Source organism: Littorina saxatilis, linkage group LG13 (genome assembly GCF_037325665.1).
Source record: "Littorina saxatilis isolate snail1 linkage group LG13, US_GU_Lsax_2.0, whole genome shotgun sequence".
Taxonomy (NCBI): Eukaryota; Metazoa; Mollusca; class Gastropoda; order Littorinimorpha; family Littorinidae; genus Littorina; species Littorina saxatilis.
Genome location: NC_090257.1, coordinates 32,372,728 through 32,394,848, shown reverse-complemented (window position 1 = coordinate 32,394,848; position 22,121 = coordinate 32,372,728). Strand labels below are relative to the sequence as shown.

The 22,121-nt window shown below is 41.0% G+C and overlaps 2 protein-coding genes across 2 annotated transcripts in view; one reads left to right on the top strand and one right to left on the bottom strand.

Moving 5' to 3' along the window:
• Positions 1-22,121, top strand: part of LOC138945868 (ATP-binding cassette sub-family C member 5-like) — a 58,886-nt gene that overhangs the window by 26,152 nt on the left and 10,613 nt on the right. The window lies entirely within an intron of this gene.
• The window catches only part of LOC138945521 (ATP-binding cassette sub-family C member 5-like), a 109,543-nt gene that overhangs the window by 80,559 nt on the left and 6,863 nt on the right, over positions 1-22,121 (bottom strand). The gene's annotated exons all lie outside the window — the stretch shown is intronic.

Genomic DNA, 22,121 nt, shown 5'->3' with positions numbered 1-22,121 from the left:
AACCTGGAGAATAAAAAGTCCATGGGTCCTGATAAAATACCCGTGAAGTTATTGAAGCTTTCTCTACCGTATATTGTGGATTCGCTCACGTTCGTATATAACCTTAGTATTGAGCAGACATTTTTTCCCGTCTAAATTGAAAAGCGCCAAAGTCATACCCCTTCCCAAATGTAAAGATCTCTTAGACCCAAGTAATTTTAGACCCATTTCTTTGCTGCCTGTTTTTTCAAAACCATTAGAACGGCATGTGCACAAGCATCTTCTTGCTTACATAGAAGAACACAATTTGTTCCATCAGTTTCAATCCGGTTTTCGGTCCAAGCATTCTTGCCACACAGCTCTTACGTCTCTCTGTGAAGCTTGGCTGTCAGCAATGAACAAGTCTGAAGTTACAGGAGCATTGTTTTTGGATTTTAAGAAAGCATTTGACTTAGTCGATCATTCCATATTGTTGAAAAAATTACACTATTATTTGAGAAACGATTCGGTCTGTGACTTCTTTAAATCGTATCTTGCTGACCGGACACAATATGTCACTCTACAATGCCAGAATTCGTCTACTGCACTAGTAAAACATGGCGTCCCTCAAGGGTCTGTATTGGGACCTATTCTCTTTTGTATTTACGTTAATGATTTGCCTTTACATGTATCGGATGATAAAGTCAAATGCGAGTTTTTTGCAGACGATTCGTCTATTCACACCAATAACACCTCGTTGGAATCAGTAAATTCTTCCCTGAAGAACACTTTGGACGAAGTTGCGAAATGGTGCACATCAAATGCCATGATACTGCACCCAGAAAAAACTAAAAGCATTGTTATTACCACAAGACAAAAGCATCAGATAAGTCCTCTTAAATTACAACTGTCCTTAGGTACAACTCAAATACAGCAAGTTAAAGAACATCGCATACTTGGTGTAACTGTCGATGAAGAAATGAAATGGCTAACACACATAAGCAACCTCTGCAAAGTGTTATCAAGGAATTTGTATTTGTTGTCAAAACTCAAACATTATGCGAAGTCTGAAACATTAAAAATGTTCGTTCATGCTCATATAATGCCTCATATTAATTTTGCTTCGACATTGTGGGATGGCTGCAGTGATGTTCACTTATCGAAACTCAATTCTTTGTACCGTCGTGCTGCAAAACTTATCATGTATGAATCGCACATGTCTACAGAAATGAAGTTAAACAGCCTTAATTTCCTTCCCCTAAAAACCCACCTTGCATACAATAAGGCTGTCTTTATGTATAAATTAGTTCATGGTGATGTGCCCACTTATGTGCAATCCTATTTTACACATGTTACGAAGAGGTATGGGTCTCAAAATTTACTTCCTCCAATTCCTCGTATAGATCTTTATAAATCCAGCTTAGCTTTTTCAGGATCATCTCTGTGGAATTCTTTGCCAATAGAAATCAAACGATCCGCATCATTAAAGGCCTTTAAAAGGCAGTTGCACACACATTTGATCACACTATAAACTGTCCCTGATGTTTAGTTTCCATTGTGTACTCGGATAATGTATGCAATGCTCTTAAGTGTTTGTTTGTTTTTTAAATATTGTATATGTAGTTAATCTGAATGTGTAATCCCTCGTCCCCCTCCCCCTTCTTCTTGAAACTTTAGCTGCCTGTATGTATGGCCCTGTTCGGCAATACATTGCTGTACTTTTTTAAGAAATGTAAAAAACATTTACGTTTGTTTGTATTTGGTTTTGTTTTATATGACTTTGTGAGTCCAATATTTTGTATGTTTATACTCGACCATTATTTTGATGTTTTATTAGTTTAATACTTTGATGAGGTATGTGCGCAGTCTTTGTTTTTGTTTACAATTATTCTCTGTATATGTTCCAAGGACAGGTTGGAAGATTAGGCTAAGCCTAAAACCTTTATCCTTATGTAATAAAGTTCTGAGTTCTGAGTTCTCTCTCTCCCCCTCTCTCTCTCTCTCTCTCTCTCTCCCTCTCTCTCTCTCTCTCTCTCTCTCTCTCTCTCTCTCTCTCTCTCTCTCTCTCTCTCTCTCTCTCTCTCTCTCTCTCTCTCCTTCACAACCTCTCCACTCACTGCTTCTTCAACTTGTTGTTTTCTTTGTTCGCTCTCGTGGACACTATAAGTATAATTAGTTGTCGACGTGGGTTTTCTTCTCTCGGGTAACTTTCTTATTCTTCTTAGTTTAATGCACTAGGTCTTCTGGTTCTATCCTGGCAAGCTCGCTTGGGAGGATGAGAGTTAGGCCGTGTGTGATAACTGCGTATGTGCGTGCGTGCGTGCGTGCGCGAGTGTGAGAAAGAGAGACAGAGAAGCACACACACTCACACACAACCACACACACACGCACGCACGCACTGACGCACGTACTGACACACACACAAACACGCACGCATGCACGTGCACTGACACACACACGCGCGCGCACACACACACACACACACACACACGTGTAAAACCGTACAAGTGGGTTCCAAATCAAATTTATGAGAAATAGGTTTTAACACTTCCACTGGTTACTTTGAAATAAATCATTGTGAAATCCTTCTTCTAATCCAGTGAGTAGCTGTTTATATTTGAAAGGATTTGTTGTTGCTGTTATGGTCCTTTGAATAAATGGCTTTATCAAAATACCAGTGGGTTTATCAATTTAGTATCTCTTTTCTCCGGCGCAATCAAATTCACCTTGCTTACAAAGGCGAGTCCAATCTATAGTTTCCCGAATTGACCGGTTTGGGAAAATAACATTGAAACAAGTAGAGCAAAATGCTCGTAGGGCAACTGATACAGCTGCATTAATTTTGATGCCTTCTGCAACCATGTAAACTACAACGAGAATATAACTAGCGCCAGATAGCCCCTTTTACCGCCGACGTTGTCCAGTTTAGCCCGAGGTATATCTGTTGACATTTCCTGACAAATTAATGTCTGTGACTTGGACACAAAGTTCACAAACTGGGACACAACGAAAATATTACTAGCGTCACTGAGATAGCCGACGTTTTTCAGTTGAGCCCCAGGAAGACGAACACTGTTGACATTTCCTGACAAGTGTCTGAGGCTCGGACACAAAGTTCACGAACAGGGACACACGTAGTTACGGGGGATACCGTCCCTCCCGCCCTTATTATGGAAAAAGAGCAGAGCCGAGAATGTCACCGGCACTTTTAACGAACCACTTTTGCCGTTGTAAAGGGCGTCTGATCAGATTTGACTCCGTTTACTTGACGGGTAGACGAATGCACCAAGCGTGCACTTTTGTTTCTCTGTGTTTGAAAAGTCCTCGACCTGACTGTTTTCAGGGAAGTGTGAGATTTGAGACAAAGCTACTGGTTTTGTTTTTAATACATACTGCTTATCGCGCACGCGCGCGCACGCACGCACACGCACGCGTACGCACGCACACACACACACTCCGTGTACACACGCACACACACACACACGCACTATTTATAAAAACGACCACCCAAGCCAATTAACACACGGAACAAAACAAAAACACTAAAGGCTTCCAAAAAACAAACAATCACAAAACACATTAGATACTTCCAGTTAGATAATGATGTTGTCAGCGATGAGCGGAACAAGAAACTAAGAAAAGGTCACTGTCTGTACTGATGAGGAAGGACACGTTGCTATCAGTCGCCAATATTACCCAATATTGCTATTTCATATGTTACGTGGATTTCCATTGGTCAATTGGGCAAAACTGAGCTCATTGTAAAAGTGATATCGACGACATTTCCGTCGATATCAGTTTTGATATCGACGACCTCTTTCTTGCTTCCCCACTTCAAAAACAAAAACACCTAAATTTAAAAACAAACAAATATATATGAAAATGTAATGATCCCAGAATTTAGTTGAGCAAGTGACTAAAGACTTTTTCAAAGAAAAGACATTTTTAAATACTGAAAAGTACAAGAAAAGAGTGAATGAACAAAAAGAAATAATAATCAGAGGGAGGCATATGGAACAGCCAAAACTGAGACAAATTTCTTTACAGTAAATACAAAATGTCCAGAGAATTAGCAATATATCTAACATTGACTGACTGTGTGACAATATCTTCTGCTATTGGTCTGTTTCGACAGTGATATCAAAATCTCGACCTCCGGTCTCGATTTTGATATCACTGTCTCAACAGACCATAGCAGAAGATATCATCACACAGTCCGTCAATATTGGGTAATATTGACGGACTGTGTGATGATATCTTCTGCTATGGTCTGTTGAGACAGTGTCGAGATTTTGATATCACTGTCGAAACAGACCAATAGCAGAAGATATAATCACACAGTCAGTCAATGTTAGATATATTGCTAATTCTCTGGACATTTTGTATTTACTGTAAAGAAATTACAAAAGTATTTGTCTCAGTTTTGGCTGTTCCATATCCCTCCCTCTGATTATTATTTCTTTTTGTTCACTCTTTTCTTGTACTTTTCAGCATTTAAAAATGTCTTTTCTTTCAAAAAGTCTTTAGTCACTTGCTCAACTAAATTCTGGGACCATTACATTTTCATATATATTATATTTGTTTGTTTTTAAATTTAGGTGTTTTTGTTTTTGAAGTGGGGAAGCAATAAAGAGGTCGTCGATATCAAAACTGATATCGACAGAAATGTCGTCGATATCACTTTTACAATGAGCTCAGTTTTGCCCAATTGACCAATGGAAATCCACGTAACATATGAAATAGCAATATATCAATCTTATCGCACTGTCTTGCCGACAGACCAACATCAACTTTCACAGAATACTCCAGACAAAACAATGGTCTCTTTCAATCTTCCTGAACATCTTCACGATGTGGGCTACACTAACGTGGGACATCTTAACTACGGGAGGGGGTCCTATATTGAGAATGTTCCTATATTGGGCAACCACTCTTCGGAGAGACTGAAATAGTTTCGTCAAATTGATTTCAATGCGGGTCGGGAAAAGGTCGAGTAGGTCCCTGTCCCTGAGTATACGGACACACTTTTAGCCTCCAGTAAAGTACTGACTGAAGAATAACAAACCATGTGGACAGCTTATCTACAATAGCTGTGCGATATAATGAATGAACAACTGATGACTTTTACTGCAGTTTTAAACAGTCCGGGTCGATTCGCGCAACCCCATTCCAACTCCAAGTACACTTTATATCGAAAGGAGTCTTTCACATTGGTTTAAAGTTGATTTTCGTTTAGACCTTACTAGAGTTTTGGTTGATATGCTATCGCATCGCAGGATTAAATCTGATTTTTTTTCTTTTTTTTCTTTTTATACAATAGACGAATTCTGAAAACAACTCCGTCGGGTTTGTATGTGTTATGTGAGAGTGACCATTTCTTGCAAAACCTCAGCCAATCACTAGCGACAGTAATCAGTGTCGGAAACACGTGCTCCCGTCCACGTGTTTCACCCCCCCCCCCCCCCCCCTCGTTATAGTGATTGGCCCCTCCGATGTTTGGCAGATTTTTTGCAAAAAAAGATCCATTCCAGTTCCCCATCCTACACAAACCCGACTGAGTTATTTCCGAAAATCGTCTATTGAGGGCCAGAAGCGTTGTTCTTGGCAAATAATAAGCAAATACAAAGCAAATATAAAAGCAAATCAGCGACGAATCGAGCTCCTTAGACAACAAGCGAGTTACATCAAAGGTAAGCATCCACTACAGCGCTTATGAGAGCACAAAATAGCATGTGTGTCTTCAAATAGGAACAGTGAACACTTATGTTCTTTTTAAGGCTTCAGAATTGATTCCGTGGACATAGACAAAAAAAATGGAAAAACTGAATATCCACTATAGTTCTTATGTAATATAGCGTTGGTGAGCGCAAAATAGCACGTGTGTCTTCAAAAAGGAACAGTAAACACTTACTTTTCTTATTTTTGAAGACTTCATAATAGATTCCAATGACATAGAAGACACAAAAACTTGAAAAAGTCAGCATCCCCGAAAACAGAGTGTGACTGGGGCAGAGAACGGTCACACACGTACAGTCCAGTTAAACACTACAGTCTACTATACGTGAGAGTTGTCGTTCGCGAACGCGGAAAGAGAAGGAGATAACCAAAGGTTTAGATAGATGTCACTGGCTGTGACTGTTCCCAAAACTGTAACAGTGACCAAAAGGAGTGTCCGTTACACAAAACGACCCGAGGCCCAGATCGAGTTCTATTATCACCCTGTGTTATCAGGTGACAAGCATATTTGCACAGTTTGTAGTACAGTGGAACCTCCCTATTGAGACCCCCCCCCCCCCCCCCAATGTAAGACGTCCCCCTTGCTTTTTCAAAAACAGATAGACTGCAAACGTTCCGAAATTCAGAATCAAACTACAAGAATGGGTCGACGTACTAGAAAATGTAACTGCATGTTATGTTAAGCTCCGCCTTACTTGTAGGCGAACGGTACGTTATATGTCCGTCTGTCTGTTATGTCCTAATGTTGTATGTATATGTCTTGTATACTTGCCATTTACATATTTATTATAAATGTTGATGGATGAATGATGATACATTGTAGACGGATGCATGATATTGATTAAAAGCCCCACAATGATGTGCTTGGCAACAAACAAAAAAAAAAAACAACAACAAAAAATTAACGTTTTGTTTTGTCAACAATACACGTTCCAATTACCTACCATTTTTGTTTTTTGATTCTTGCTTTTTATATTTAGTCAAGTTTTGACTAAATATTTTAACATCGAGGGGGAATCGAAACGAGGGTCGTGGTGTATGTGCGTGTGTCTGTGTGTGTGTCTGTGTGTGTGTGTAGAGCGATTCAGACTAAACTACTGGACCGATCTTTATGAAATTTGACATGAGAGTTCCTGGGTATGAAATCCCCGAACGTTTTTTTCATTTTTTTGATAAATGTCTTTGATGACGTCATATCCGGCTTTTCGTGAAAGTTGAGGCGGCACTGTCACGCCCTCATTTTTCAACCAAATTGGTTCAAATTTTGGTCAAGTACTCTTCGACGAAGCCCGGGGTTCGGTATTGCATTTCAGCTTGGTGGCTTAAAAATTAATTAATGACTTTGGTCATTAAAAATCTGAAAATTGTAAAAAAAAATAAAAATTTATAAAACGATCCAAATTTACGTTTATCTTATTCTCCATCATTTTCTGATTCCAAAAACATATAAATATGTTATATTTGGATTAAAAACAAGCTCTGAAAATTAAATATATAAAAATTATTATCAAAATTAAATTGTCCAAATCAATTTAAAAACACTTTCATCTTATTCCTTGTCGGTTCCTGATTCCAAAAATATATAGATATGATATGTTTGGATTAAAAACACGCTCAGAAAGTTAAAACGAACAGAGGTACAGAAAAGCGTGCTATGCAGCATAGCGTAACCACTACCCCGCTCTTCTTGTCAATTTCACTGCCAATGCTGTGAGCGGTGGACCACGAGTATACGGTCTTGCTGCGTTGCATTGCGTTCAGTTTCATTCTGTGAGTTCGACAGCAACTTGACTAAATATTGTATTTTCGCCTTACGCGACTTGTTTAGATTTTCTGTTCATAACCTCAGAAAAGTTACCTCCATTCTAAGACTCCCTCCTGTTTGAGACATGATTTTCGCAGATTTGTGTAGGTCTTAAAAAGGGGGATTCCACTGTAGTGCTAAAGACTCAAAGTACACCACTGGTATACACGGACTTAACTCTTTGGCGACCGCTACACGGTGGCCTAGTGGTAAGGCGTCCGCCCAGTGAGCGGGAGGTCGTGGGTTCGAACCCCGGCCGTGTCATACCTAAGTGGCAATCTAGTGGCTGCTCCGCCTGGCGTCTGGCATTATGGGGTTAGTGCTAGGACTGGTTGGTCCGGTGTCAGAATACTGTGATTGAGTGAGACATGAAGCCTGTGCTGCGACTTCTGTCTTGTGTGTGGCGCACGTTAAATGTCAAAGCAGCACCGCCCTGATATGGCCCTTCGTGGTCGGCTGGGCGTTAAGCAAACAAACAAACAAACAAACAAAACTCTTTGTTTGTTTGTTTGCCAGTTTGCTTTACGCCCAGCCGACCACGAAGTACTCGATGTTTTATTTTCAAGTCCCGCACACACAGTTACCCCACACATCATTCTGAACACAATCTTGACAAGTCATGCGACGATTAGTCTAGATCAAATAACACTAAGACGCCAGTAACGCGCCAACACGTACTGCACACCAAACTCCAAACCCATTGTGATTAACTCCATTCCATTCTCCTATTGTTTCGACGAACCGAAAAAGGACCATCGGGTGACCTTTAAGTACTACACTTACGGCTACACACGCACGCACACACACGGCAGACAGTGCACACACACACACACACACACACACACACACACACTGCATTTTTACACATCTGTCACTTGCACTTTCGTGCCGTTGATAAACAAGTATTTTATATTCACTTGGCAAACTCCAGGGAGGGGGCGGGGGGAGAAGGTGGGTGGAGGTTTGCGGCTGATAGATTGAGAAGAAAAAAAATAGAAGGGGGGGGGTGGGGGGGTGGTTGGGGGTTGGAGTGGCTGACAGACGGCTGAATCCGCACCACAAGGAATCGCGCACTTTGCATTGAGAAAAGTTGCACTTACCTGGCTTAGCCTTCGCGCAGCTGTTTATTGGTAAACTCTCCTTAAACACACACACACACACGCACGCACGTAGACACATGCACGCAGACACGCAAGCACGCACACACACACACGCACGCACGTGGACGCACGCACGCACCCACACACACACACACACACACACACACACACACACACACACACACAATGGTATCACCACAAAAGGATTGAAAACCGACACTGACGACAAACATGAACACTAGAAGTAAAGTGTGTTAGAACAGAAAACTTGAAACCATCACAAGACACCTACCGTTCCATCTTAATTGTCGTGTCAACTACTTTAGTATCCACACACGCAGGGACACAAATACTATAACCACCACAACGTAAGAACTGGAGTGAAATGTTGAAACAGAAAATTGAAACCATCACAAGACACCTATACTACCTTATACACCTATACTACTACTGTTTCATCTTAATTGTCATGTCACCTACTTTAGTATCCACACACCCAGAACAATACTATAATCACCACAACGTAAGAACTGGAGCGAAATGTTGAAACAGAAACTTGAAACCATCACAAGACACAAACCGTTCTCACGTGACGATCTAATTTTGTCAATTGTTTCCCAGTTTAGACCACATCGTCAACGAGACGTCATCGGCGATGCAAACGACTTGTGCCGTTGACCTTAAAAATGAGAATATCGGCAAATACCGGAAACATTCATCTTCATTTAAGCTTTGGGTTTAACATAGCCCAAGCCCGTACGGTTGTGTCGGAAGTTACTCAACAATGGACCGCGTGTTTTAACTATGGTATCAGGGATGTTGCCACAAATTCATACCTATAGGACAAATGTCCTGAGCTCTTCGGCATGAATAGGACATTTGACTGCTTTCAGAAATTTGAATAAGACATTATTATGTTGTGCAAAACACAGTCATGTGCACACATACATATCAGTATATGCACCAACATTGTGCACGTATATTGTTTGATTACTTTAGTTTCAAACAGGACACACACACAAAAAGAAACAAACAAACTAAAAACAAATAAAAACTTCAGCACTCCTACTTTGATTGGCACACAAACTGCATGATTTCATGACAGAGCTTTTTCTTGACAGATTCGACAAAACAATTTGCCTGAGGTCTCTTTGCTGTCTCTAACCAACTAGTACTAAACAGAGTCAGCCATGAATAGTTAACTATATTAAAGACTGTTCGTGTGAATTTCCTGCTGTACCGAAACCATCTACAAGTGACGAAACTTTACTTTCCGTGATTGTTGAGGTTTCAGCGGCGACACTGTCATTGGCACTGTCATTTTTTAGAAAAATGCTAGACGTGTTTTCCCGTGTTCTTGGCCCTAATGTTGCATACGATGCCGTGAAACGCCAAACGTGTTCATAATATAACATAACATAACATAAGCGGCCTGATAGGCTTTTCAGCCTTTTGCCTGCTATGTATTTCAACTAGTGATTTGAAATATCGTTGTTTATATTTGTGCGCTGGGTACGTCCTAGGACGATCTCAATTGAGTTAAATTTTAGAGAACATAAATTGTCTCCAGTGCTTGTCAAGTAAGTTTTTGAACGTGTTTAGTGTTCCTGCTGACACAATGTTGGGTGGCAAATTATTCCAGTTATTTACAACACGATTAGTAAAGAAGTTTGCATACAGGTTAGTTTTAACATATTTTTTTTGTTAATTTAAAATCATGACCTCTTGTGCTTGAACCCTCAGGTAACAGGAGAAGTGAATTAGTAGCGCTGTTCTTTGGCAGGCTTTAGTTTTTTTCGGTGGTGTAATTCATCGCCGCGCGCTTCATCTCTGACCGAAAGCAAGTTAAAGCAGACGTGAGCCTTGGTCAGTTGGAGTTGTCTCCCGTACTCCTAACTTCAGTGTGCTGCAGTCGGGTGTACCCAAACGGCTCATACCGCAAATGGTTCGCTATTTGGTCTATGGGAAAACGTAAGATCTGCACTGCACAACTTCAGTGCACCTGTACGCGAGAGCGCTCGCTCGCTTTTTGAAGATTTCTATTTGAAATGAAATGACCAAATAACGCGCTGTCCGAAGGAATGGAGTTCTTATTGGACAAGGACCGCGCTCAGTTGAAAACGATAGGACATCTGACAGCCATGCGGCTATGTGAATCGGACATTCAGTGAGCATCATTTTAATCTGTCCGATGTCCGACGTCTAACGACATCCCTGTGGTCAGTATAGTAGCACCCCACCGTCAAGACCTCCACAAATTAAACGACGATGTATGCTGATTTTACAGTTCAGTTTTCCACTGTCTGAAATGCAGGCCGCGCGTCGCTAAATACCGACACCAAATGACATTTCTGCTCCTCTCACACACAGTTCAATCAAAAGCGAACATTCAAAAACCAAACCACTGAAAAAAGAAACAATATAGGCTATTTACCTTCAGAAATAACAAAATCAAGTCGGCCAACAAACCCGACTGTTCCGTTGTCAAGTCTTCCTAACCCGTTGACAATTGAAAGACTAAAATAATAACTTCCGAAAACACACAAATACATATGAAGAAGGAGACCACAATTGAATGACCGTTCTATCTGCACAGGCTATATCCTCCTTGGTAGCACTGATGTGCGTCAAGGATATATATCTATGCGTCCGTGACACAGCAAGAAAATGTCTCCTCACAGTACAACCTGCTACCATTATTCACAAGGGAGAACTATGTCAAAGAATAAACCAAAGACACTAGAAGAGAAAGTGGGGGTAGCAAAGTAATTAGCGGGGTGACGCTGACAGGTGATTTATATCGTAAAGTCGAGATCGCGTTGGTACCGCTAGGTCTGTTTTGTGTTCGCCATCCTTAAGGTTTAGAAAATAGTTCCTAATGAATTAATTGATAAATACAAGTAAAAGCACTGGGTTTGATGTGGTTTTTGGTGTATGGTTTGGTTATGTAATTAAGCATGTGTTGTACTATTATACATGTAAGTAATGCATTGTTTTAGTTGTGTGAGTCAAGTGTATGAATACTGCAACCACAAAGCGTGGGAACTACTTTTACAAATGAAAGAGGGGGACATGGGAAAGATAACGGAGTCGGTGCCAGGGTTCCAGAGAAGCAAGATACTAAACCGGCCAAGACTGAAACTGCAGAAAGAAACATAAGAGAACACGTGAAAAACTTTGGTATTCATCTCATTCAAGGACTGAACTTTTCGTGTCGTCTTCTCAGGAACCCTAATAAGTGTGTAACCAACAACTCTATCATATATATCTATTCAGTGAACCGAAAAGTGCACCGACCACACTAAGATATATATATATATATAGACATCAACTGAAAGCAGAGGACCACCACCAACATTCCGTATCCGAGACTCGAAGAGAGATATTGTGACATTGGTGTGTGTGTGTGTGTGTGTGTGTGTGTGTGTGTGTGTGTATGTGTGTGTGTTTGTGTATGCGTGTGTGTGTAAGTGTGTGTGTGTGTGTGTGTGTGTGTGTGTGTGTGTGTGTGTGTGTGTGTGAGTGTAACTATGTGTGTGTGTGTGTGATATTGTGCGAAATCAGTGCAGTAGTTAACAAGTCGCGTAAGGCGAAAATACAACATTTAGTCAAGTAGCTGTCGAACTCACAGAATGAAACTGAACGCAATGCCATTTTTCAGCAAGACCGTATACTCGTAGCATCGTCAGTCCACCGCTCATGGCAAAGGCAGTGAAATTGACAAGAAGAGCGGGGTAGTAGTTGCGCTAAGAAGGATAGCACGCTTTTCTGTACCTCTCTTTGTTTTAACTTTCTGAGCGTGTTTTTAATCCAAACATATCATATCTATATGTTTTTGGAATCAGGAACCGACAAGGAATAAGATGAAAGTGTTTTAAATTGATTTCGACAATTTAATTTTGATAATAATTTTTATATATTTAATTTTCAGAGCTTGTTTTTAATCCAAATATAACATATTATTTTATATGTTTTTGGAATCAGAAAATGATGGAGAATAAGATGAACGTAAATTTGGATCGTTTTATAATTTTTTTTTAAATTTTTTTTTTACAATTTTCAGATTTTTAATGACCAAAGTCATTAATTAATTTTTAAGCCACCAAGCTGAAATGCAATACCGAAGTCCGGGCTTCGTCGAAGATTACTTGACCAAAATTTCAACCAATTTGGTTGAAAAATGAGGGTGTGACAGTGCCGCCTCAACTTTCACGAAAAGCCGGATATGACGTCATCAAAGACATTTATCAAAAAAATGAAAAAAACGTTCGGGGATTTCATACCCAGGAACTCTCATGTCAAATTTCATAAAGATCGGTCCAGTAGTTTAGTCTGAATCGCTCTACACACACACACACACACGCACATACACCACGACCCTCGTCTCGATTCCCCCCTCTACGTTAAAACATTTAGTCAAAACTTGACTAAATGTAAAAACCTGGCCAGGTAAGGTGAAAGATCATCTATATATATATACGACTAGTGTCTGTGTGTGTGTGTGTCTGTGTGTCTGTGTGTCTGTGTGTCTGTGCGCGATGCGCGGCCAAGGTTCTCGATGGATCTGTTTCAAATTTGGTGATCATATTCAGGTACACCCTGGACACAACCTGGTCGATGAGATATTTCAACACGTGCTCTCAGCGCGCTGCGCGGAACCGATTTTGGTTCCACCTCAGCTATTTTGGTTCCACCTCAGCTTACCCGGGCCCCCATACCGACACACCATAGCCGCTACACCACATCACAACGCCAAAGTTCTCGGTGGTTCTTTTTCAAATTTGGACACCGTATTCAGCTACACCCCGGACACAATATCATCGATGAGATATTTCAACACGTGCTCTCAGCGCGCAGCGCTAAACTCATGTTCGTTTTTGTGTTCATTTCACCATTATAAGTAACTCTTCCTTATCTTCTCCAGTGTTTGGCGTTTATCTCCCTTCCTTCGTGTGGCTTTCCCGTTCAGTTGTAAGTTACTATTTATTTTTAGAATGTCACTGCGCTGTCCAGAACGCTTCCCTTGCACCCGTAAGTTGTTCTTACTGTCAAAGTGAAAAGGTCGAATCAATTTATAGCCACGCGAAAAATACACTCTCACCTATCTCTATATATTTATAGATACAGATATGCATATATATATACGGCTTCTCTGTGTGTGTGTGTGTTTGTGTGTGTGTGTAGGCAAAAACCTATGTATTATAGAGTTCTGTTTGTGATGGGGTCTAGCGGCTTTTGTCTGTCTGCATGTTCTGGCATGTGAGAAGCCACAGCAGATAATATAGGGCTAAGAAATAAGCTCTAAAATTCTCAATCCCGTTTGACAGGACTTCGCCTTTCAAAGGTGATTGTGGTGAACCGCCACGCTGTCTGTCTCTGTCGCGCCGTTCACCCCAAATTCCCGTTTCTGAGAGTGACTATTTTTAGAATGTCACTGCGCTGTCCAGAACGCTTCCCTTGCACCCGTAAGTTGTTCTTACTGTCAAAGTGAAAAGGTCGAATCAATTTATAGCCACGCGAAAAATACACTCTCACCTATCTCTATATATTTATAGATACAGATATGCATATATATATACGGCTTCTCTGTGTGTGTGTGTGTTTGTGTGTGTGTGTAGGCAAAAACCTATGTATTATAGAGTTCTGTTTGTGATGGGGTCTAGCGGCTTTTGTCTGTCTGTATGTTCTGGCATTTGAGAAGCCACAGCAGATAATATAGGGCTAAGAAATAAGCTCTAAAATTCTCAATCCCGTTTGACAGGACTTCGCCTGCAGAGGTGATTGTGATGAACCGCCACGCTGTCTGTCTCTGTCTCGCGATTCACCCCGGCGAAGCCGGGTATTCCTCTAGTATTTTATATTTCTGTTGTTTTCCCGGGAAAACTTAGTGGTTGTTGAATTTTAGTTTGTGTTTATAGTTCAAGATTATTTGGTCAATAGTGAACTGAATTAACTTTACATTGTTTGAAATTGTGTTTATGTAGATGAGAATGCGTATGCACATTTCGATGTTGTACCGGAAGAAGCTGAAAGATGTCCAATTGAGTGGGCGCATGCGTGTCTAGTTTAAATAACTCAAGTGTTAGAAAATATCATTGTTCCAAAATATTACATCCACATCAAAACATTAATCCTATCTCGCCACCTTTGACAAACTACAAGGGTGGAAAGTTATATGAGTACGTGCAGCACTCTGTGTGTGTGTGTGTGTGTGTGTGTGTGTGTGTGTGTGTGTGTGTGTGTGTGTGTGTGTGTGTGTGTGTGTGTGTATGTTTATGTGTGTTTATGTGTATGTTTATGTGTGTGTGTGTTTGTCCTCACACACAACAAAAGTCTAGCTGGAACTCTCTCGAGATTTCAACGATCTTTGTGGCCAGAAATGTTTCACAAAAAAAGAACAGTTAATGTTGCTTCAGTAAACATACACTGTAGTCTTACAGGAGATACAAACAGATCTTTGTCGGATACAAATAAACACTTGTCGTTGAAATACACACACACACACACACACAAACACACAATCAAACACACACACTTACCAAAGCGAGTTCAGTGGAGACGCGTGTAGACAAGATCACAGATATCACCGCAGTGAAACAATCCAGCGTTTTTCACACTAAATTGCACACACGCCCCTTATCTCCTTCCGTTCAAACTCGTCGAGTCCTATCGCCTGGGGAAGCGCTCTTCAGGTCTTTAGGATAGCGAAGGAATTAACCTATCCCCTCCTATTGCAAACGTTGAGTAATTATTATGTCACTTCCGTCGTATGAGAGACGTAGAGTTATTTTTATTTCTCTTCACTCGTACCGTATCATTGTTATGCGTCTGCTCGTGTCTCAGACGTAGAGTCATTGAACTATAACATTTCACTTCACTCGTATCATTGTTATGTCTCTGCTCGTATCACAGACGTAGAGTTATTGTTATTTCTCTTCACTCGTACCGTATTATTGTTATGTCTCTGCTCGTATCACAGACGTAGAGTTATTGTTATTTCTCTTCACTCGTACCGTATCATTGTTATGCCTCTGCTCGTGTCACAGACGTAGAGTCATTGAACTATACAATTTCACTTCACTCGTATCATTGTTATGTCTCTGCTCGTATCACTGACGTAGAGTCATTGTTATGTTTCTGCTCGTATCAGAGACGTAGAGTCATTGTTATGTTTCTGCTCGTATCACAGACGTAGATTTATTGTTATTTCTCTTCACTCGTATCATTGTTATGTATCTGCTCGTATCAGAGCTAGAGACGTAGAGTCATTGTTATTTCTCTTCACTCGTATCATTGTTATGTCTCTGCTCGTATCACAGACGTAGAGTCATTGTTATGTGTCTGCTCGTATCAGAGACGTAGAGTCATTGTTATGTTTCTGCTCGTATCACAGACGTAGAGTCAGTTACTCAGAGACATAGATAGCGTTATTGTTATGTTTCTGCTCGTATCAGAGACGTCGCGTCATTGTTATGTTTCTGCTCCTATCAGAGACGTCGAGTCATTATTATGTTTCTGCTCGTATCACAGACGTAGAGTCATTGTTCTGTTTCTGCTGGTATTAAAGAAGTAGCGTTATTGTTATGTTTCTGCTCGTATCAGAGACGTAGTCAAGAGTCAGTTAAACAGAGACATATATATATGTATATATATATAGAGTCATTGTTATGTTTCTGCTGGTATTAAAAACGCAGAGTTATTGGTGTCTCTCCTCGTATCAGAGAAAAGTCACAATGTGCGCGATCAAGTAACTGCCGGGAAAGTAACTTCTTGATGAAAACCTCTTCAATCTTATCACAAGAACGTCCGCCAACAGTACGATAACCTTCCGCCCCAGATAGAATATCAATGAAGTGTCTCTCATACAGCGAAATCCAATCTGAGCGAGCGGAGCTACAATTACAGTATTTAATGTCATAAAAGTCACTGCATGACCCTGTTACGGAAACTGAGTGTGTGTGTACTTTTGTGGATCCGCATTAGTGTGACCTCGGCCGCTTGCACACTTTAGCGGGCGTGTATCTGTCTCGCCCAGCTAGACTGACAATTAATAAATGATGTTCTCTATGACGGCTTCCTAGTGCCAAAACCTAGGTTTACCATTTTCACGTGAAAATGAGTAATTAACAGTGTTAATAACTAATTTTCATTTTTGCCTCGTTTTCCGTCACAGTAGTCGGACTTTAAGAGTCCGCACTGAGAGGCTTCAACGTCCGGCAAACATCACTCTCACACTATTTCTGAAATATCTTTTAATAGAAGGCCTTATCGAGCAAGTTATCCGACATGAAGATGCATGTCACAGTTTTCTGCAATAGCGCTTTCCTTAACGTTGTTTTGGGTATCTTAGAAAAGAATAATCGACCCCGAAAACTTTTGAATCGAAGCTGTTCGTAGCAGACGGACTTTTGATCGGCTGTGGTCTCACACTTTCACAGATCTATCTTTCAATATAATTCCTTATTCGACATTGTAATTTTCTCGTGAAAATTAGTAACTTTCACGGGTTAATTACAAATTTTTAGTTTTGGCGCTAGTAAGCCGTCATAGTTCTCTCAGGCGTAGCATGACGAACTTGCGCCAAATGGCACAGGCGGTAAAAGAGAGAGTGAAGGATGGAAAGAAACACACAAGGACGAGAAGGGAAAGGGCAGAAATAAGAGAGTGTGTGTGTGTGTGTGTGTGTGTGTGTGTGTGTGTGTGTGTGTGTATGTGTGTGTGTGACTGCGTGCGTGACTGCGTGCGTGTGTGTGTGTGTGTGTGTGTGTGTGTGTGTGTGTGTGTGTGTGTATGTGAAAGAAGGAAGGCAGGAAAGAAAAACAATTGAGTAGGATATTTGTGATGTGAAAGAGACCACATTGGCGTAGATGGCTGGACGGAGGAGTCTCCATCGTTACCGGTCGTAGAGACGACGGTTCTTTTCGCTAATGGCGAAAGTGTTTCTCGGGGAGAAACGTGAAAGGTGCATGTTGGCATCTATAAGGAGAGTTTCTGGGAAATCATCATCTACATGGATTCAGCGGCACAAGGATGTGTAAATGACGACATGCAGTGAGCCGTGATACGAACTCGTGAGTGTCTGTCAACACCTTACAAGTATCTTGTGCAGTAATCTATTATTGAGATAGTATCTTTATATCATTTAATCACATGTTTGGAGTGATTGCGATAAGATTGTGTGAACTGTGTGTTCGAGAGGTTGAAGAATTGTGTTGTAATTTGTGAGGAATTAATAAGTCTGTATCCTCCCAAATTCTGTGTTTGAAGTGTGAAGTCAGTTTAATTAGATAGGGCAGAACACGTAATACATGAAAGTAACTCCTTTATTCGCACCATATACCACTTCATGACAGAAGGGAAAGAAAGACAGACAGACAGAGAGAAAAAATAAAAAAATAAAAAAGTAGAAAGGAAATGTAAGAAAAAGAACCAGAAGTAAATAAAAAAAAAAGGAAAAAATAGGAAAACAGAGAACAAAATTACGTATACGGTCACTGTTCGGGGCTAGATAAGGAAATCTGAAAGAAACGACAGATAGAGAGAAAGAAGGGAAACAAATTAGAAGGAAATCAACAACTACAACAACACGGCCAGCAAACTGCATTCGGTTTTTGACAAAATAAATGACAAAATAATGGAGCAACCTGAGCCGTAAAATGCACACTACAATGTTGGCTGTCAGCTGAGAACAGACGCCGACAGATAGAAAGTAGGAAAGAAAGAAGAAAGGAACATCGTCTCAAGCAACTAGTCAAACTACCAGCTAGTCTAGACCCTACCGATTATTTTTAGCACAATTAAAACATATCTTCGGCATTGCTCTAACGCCCTATGGCACTTAATCAGTTAATGTGGTAAACGCAACTTGATTCACAACAAAAACACCAAAACGTGTGAAAAATATGTGCATATTTTCGTCCAATAATACGATACGCGTACGCGCTCATTGATTAGACCGCAAATCAATAACATGTTAGGATAATCCAACCATCCTGTGACGAGATGCGCCAGGTCCTGACAGACAGGTTTGTACGACCAACAGACCATCGCGTTCGATCAAGAGCAAGTGAAAAATAGCGACTATCCACAACTGAAACACGTTGATCCTAACCTAAACGGTACGGAACAGTTCCCCACCCGTGGACCAAGAGCAAGTGAAAAATAGCGACTATCCACAACTGGAACACGTTGATCCCAACCTAAAATGAATGGCACGGAATAGTTCCCAACCCGTACCGTACGCACTAAAAGTTCAGGCAACAAGTAGGATGGCTTTCCCCCCGAAGGGCAACGGGTGGTTATTTTCGGCCAAGAATCATCCATTTTATTCGCGCGACGCAAGTCAGTAAAGTGGAACTCATCCCACCAGGGAGGGGGGGGGGGGGGGTGAGTGCACAGGGTGCATGTGCACACCCCCTCCAGCTAAAAAAAAGAAAAAGAAAACAAGTAGTCGCGTAAGGCGAAAATACAACATTTAGTCAAGCTCAGTCGAACTCACAGAATGAAACTGAACGCATTGCATTTTTTTCCGCAAGACCGTACACTCGTAGCATCGTCTGTCCACCGCTCGTGGCAAAGGCAGTGAAATTAACAATCCAGAAAAGCGCGGTAGCGGTTGCGCTGAGGAGGATAGCACGCTTTTCTATATCTCTATTCTTTTTAACTCTGAACGTGTTTTTAATCCAAACATATCATATCTATATGTTTTTTTGAATCAGGAACGGACAAGGAATAATACGATGAAATTGTTTTTAAATCGATTTCGGAATTTAATTTTAATCATAATTTTTATATTTTTAATTTTCAGAGGTTGTTTTTAATACGAATATAACATATTTATATATGTTTTTGGAATCAGAAAATGATAAAGAATACGATAAACGTAATTTTAATCGTTTTATAAAAAAATAATTTTAATTACAATTTTCAGATATTTAATGACCAAAGTCATTAATTAATTATTAAGCCTCCAAGCTGAAATGCAATACCAAAGTCCGGCCTTCGTCGAAGATTACTTGGCCAAAATTTCAATCAATTTGATTGAAAAATGAGGGTGTGACAGTGCCGCCTCAACTTTTACAAAATGCCGGATATGACGTCATCAAAGACATTTATCGAACAAATAGGCAGGCAGTATGAAGGGAGGGGCAGTATGGGGGGGGGGACGTAAGACAGGTTTTCAAGTTTACGGCTTGCAATGTGTCTGCAGCTGGTGACGAGGGCCAACCGCGGCCATGTGTAGTGATTACTGTAAGTGCAATCAATGAACCGAATAAGTGTCTCGCTTGCTCGATGTTTCCCCGCAGACTGTACTCGGGGTTACAGGCTTTGTGCACTTATACAATTAGTCGCGACACAGAATTGTTGATACAAGATTCTAGACAAACCTAACGAGACTCACTAAAAATCCGCCGATAAAGTACACATGTACCGGAAGCTACAAGTTGCAGACAATTGCAGAGAACGTGATAATCGTGATAGATCTACTAGGCTATCGACCTTTGAGTTTTCACTTTGTTTTTGTTTGTTTGTGGGGATGGGCAATTTTTTATGATTTATATCAATTCGCCTGGACCAAGACAATGATGTTTGTGCTGCATCAGAGCCAGGCCACAGTTAGAGATGAAAGAATACTCCTTTTATGTCTGTGGATCCAGCCTCGCAGAAATACACGTCATGAGGTATTGTTGTTACTGCAAAACAACTCAAATGTCAGAACCAAGTAACAGCAACATTTTTATCCTACGGTACCGGTGGTTAAAAACCAAGCAGAGTTTTTCAAACCACCCAAGATAATGCACTAATTATATATATATCGTGTTTCCTGAAAGTCATATCACCTGCAGTTATACGGGTAATGCAGCTGCGTGGTATTAACCACTTTTTTAAAGTGCAGCAGAACACATGAGCTGAATAAATCCTAGCCGAGAGCTCAGCAGACGAGTTGCACTTTTCCCCGTGACAGAACTGGAACAGATGGCGCAGAGCCCGGTGTTCGATTACGTACAGATGTGTAAAGAGTTCACCACTCTTGCACTCATGTGGCTTTGACTGCAAAGATTGTACGGTGGAACCCCGGCCCCTTTTAGGAACTTCCAAAATTTGAGGTCTTACAAAAACGGGGGGGGGGGGGGGGGGGGGGGGTTCTTAAACAGGATGCAACCCTGAAAGTGGCGAGTATTTTTCTCGCCATGGCGCATAGAAACATGTAATTGGCGAGTAGAAATGTTCATCTACTCGCAAAATGCGAGTAAAGTTGGTGAAACGAATGGATGGTTTGGCGAGTAAAATTTGCTATCTGGCTAGTACATTTCACCATTTTTTGGACTTTCAGGACTGGGGTGGTGTCTTTAAATGGGGGTTCATTAACAGAGGTTATGAACAGAAAATCTGAGAAAACAGGGTCTTAAAAGGGAGGGGGTCTTAAAGTGTGTGTGTGTGTGTGTGAGGGGGGGTCTTAAGAGGGGGGTTCCACTGTGCACATATGACGTATTTGGCTTCAGCTCTACCAGAGACTGTAGAGTACACAAACTACAGTCTCTAGTTCTACCGAGCTTTCTTCCTATCGTCTGCAGGCCCGTGGGTCAGACTTGTGCAACACTTTGACAGCGGTGGTATTGATCAGTATAATTCCCACTGTTCATACATTTATCAGCTCATGCCTCAAAGAGTTCAGCAACTAGAACAAAGGAACCACTTGCATTAATGTAGCCTCAGCTCAACCCAGCTTTTATCTTATTGGCCGCAGGCTTGTATACATAATATAATATTGTTTTTTATTGTGCAATAGTTTGACAGAGATGGCGTCAACCATTCATTCCCAGTTTTATCAACTCCCAGTTTACCAACAAAAACCCAAGCACTCTTCTTCAGCTCGTCAACAGTTTTCTTCGTATCGTCTGCAAGTCTTTGGCTAAAGCTTGTGCAAGCAACACCCCGGTTTGTCAGGAATGGCATTGACTAATATGTTCCAGATTAAATATGTACGTATTAGCTCAGAGTTCAGCAACGGACGCACGAACCACTATTGCACTGACACGGCTCAAGGTTAGCTCAACAACTTTCTTCCTATCGTCTGCTAGTCTTGGGGTCAGGCTGACAGTTCTCCAGGTATTAACACTGGCGGCATTAAATGTCAAGTACAACGGTTACCCCCCCCCCCTTTTTTTTAAGACCTTTCACCCCACCCCAAATTAAGACTTCCTCCTTTTAAAGACCTTGATTTGTCACATCTGTTCATAACATCTGTAAATTTACCCCTATTTTCCGACTCTTTCCTTTTTACATTTAGTCAAGTTTTGACTAAATGTTTTAACATCGAGGGGGAATCGAAACGAGGGTCGTGGTGTATGTGCGTGTGTGCGTGTGTGCGTGTGTGTGTGTGTCTGTGTGTGTGTGTGTGTGTGTGTGTGTGTGTGTCTGTCTCTGTCTGTCTGTCTGTCTGTCTGTCTGTATGTCTGTGCGTGTGTGTGTGTAGAGCGATTCAGACCAAACTACTAGACCGATCTTTATGAAATTTTACA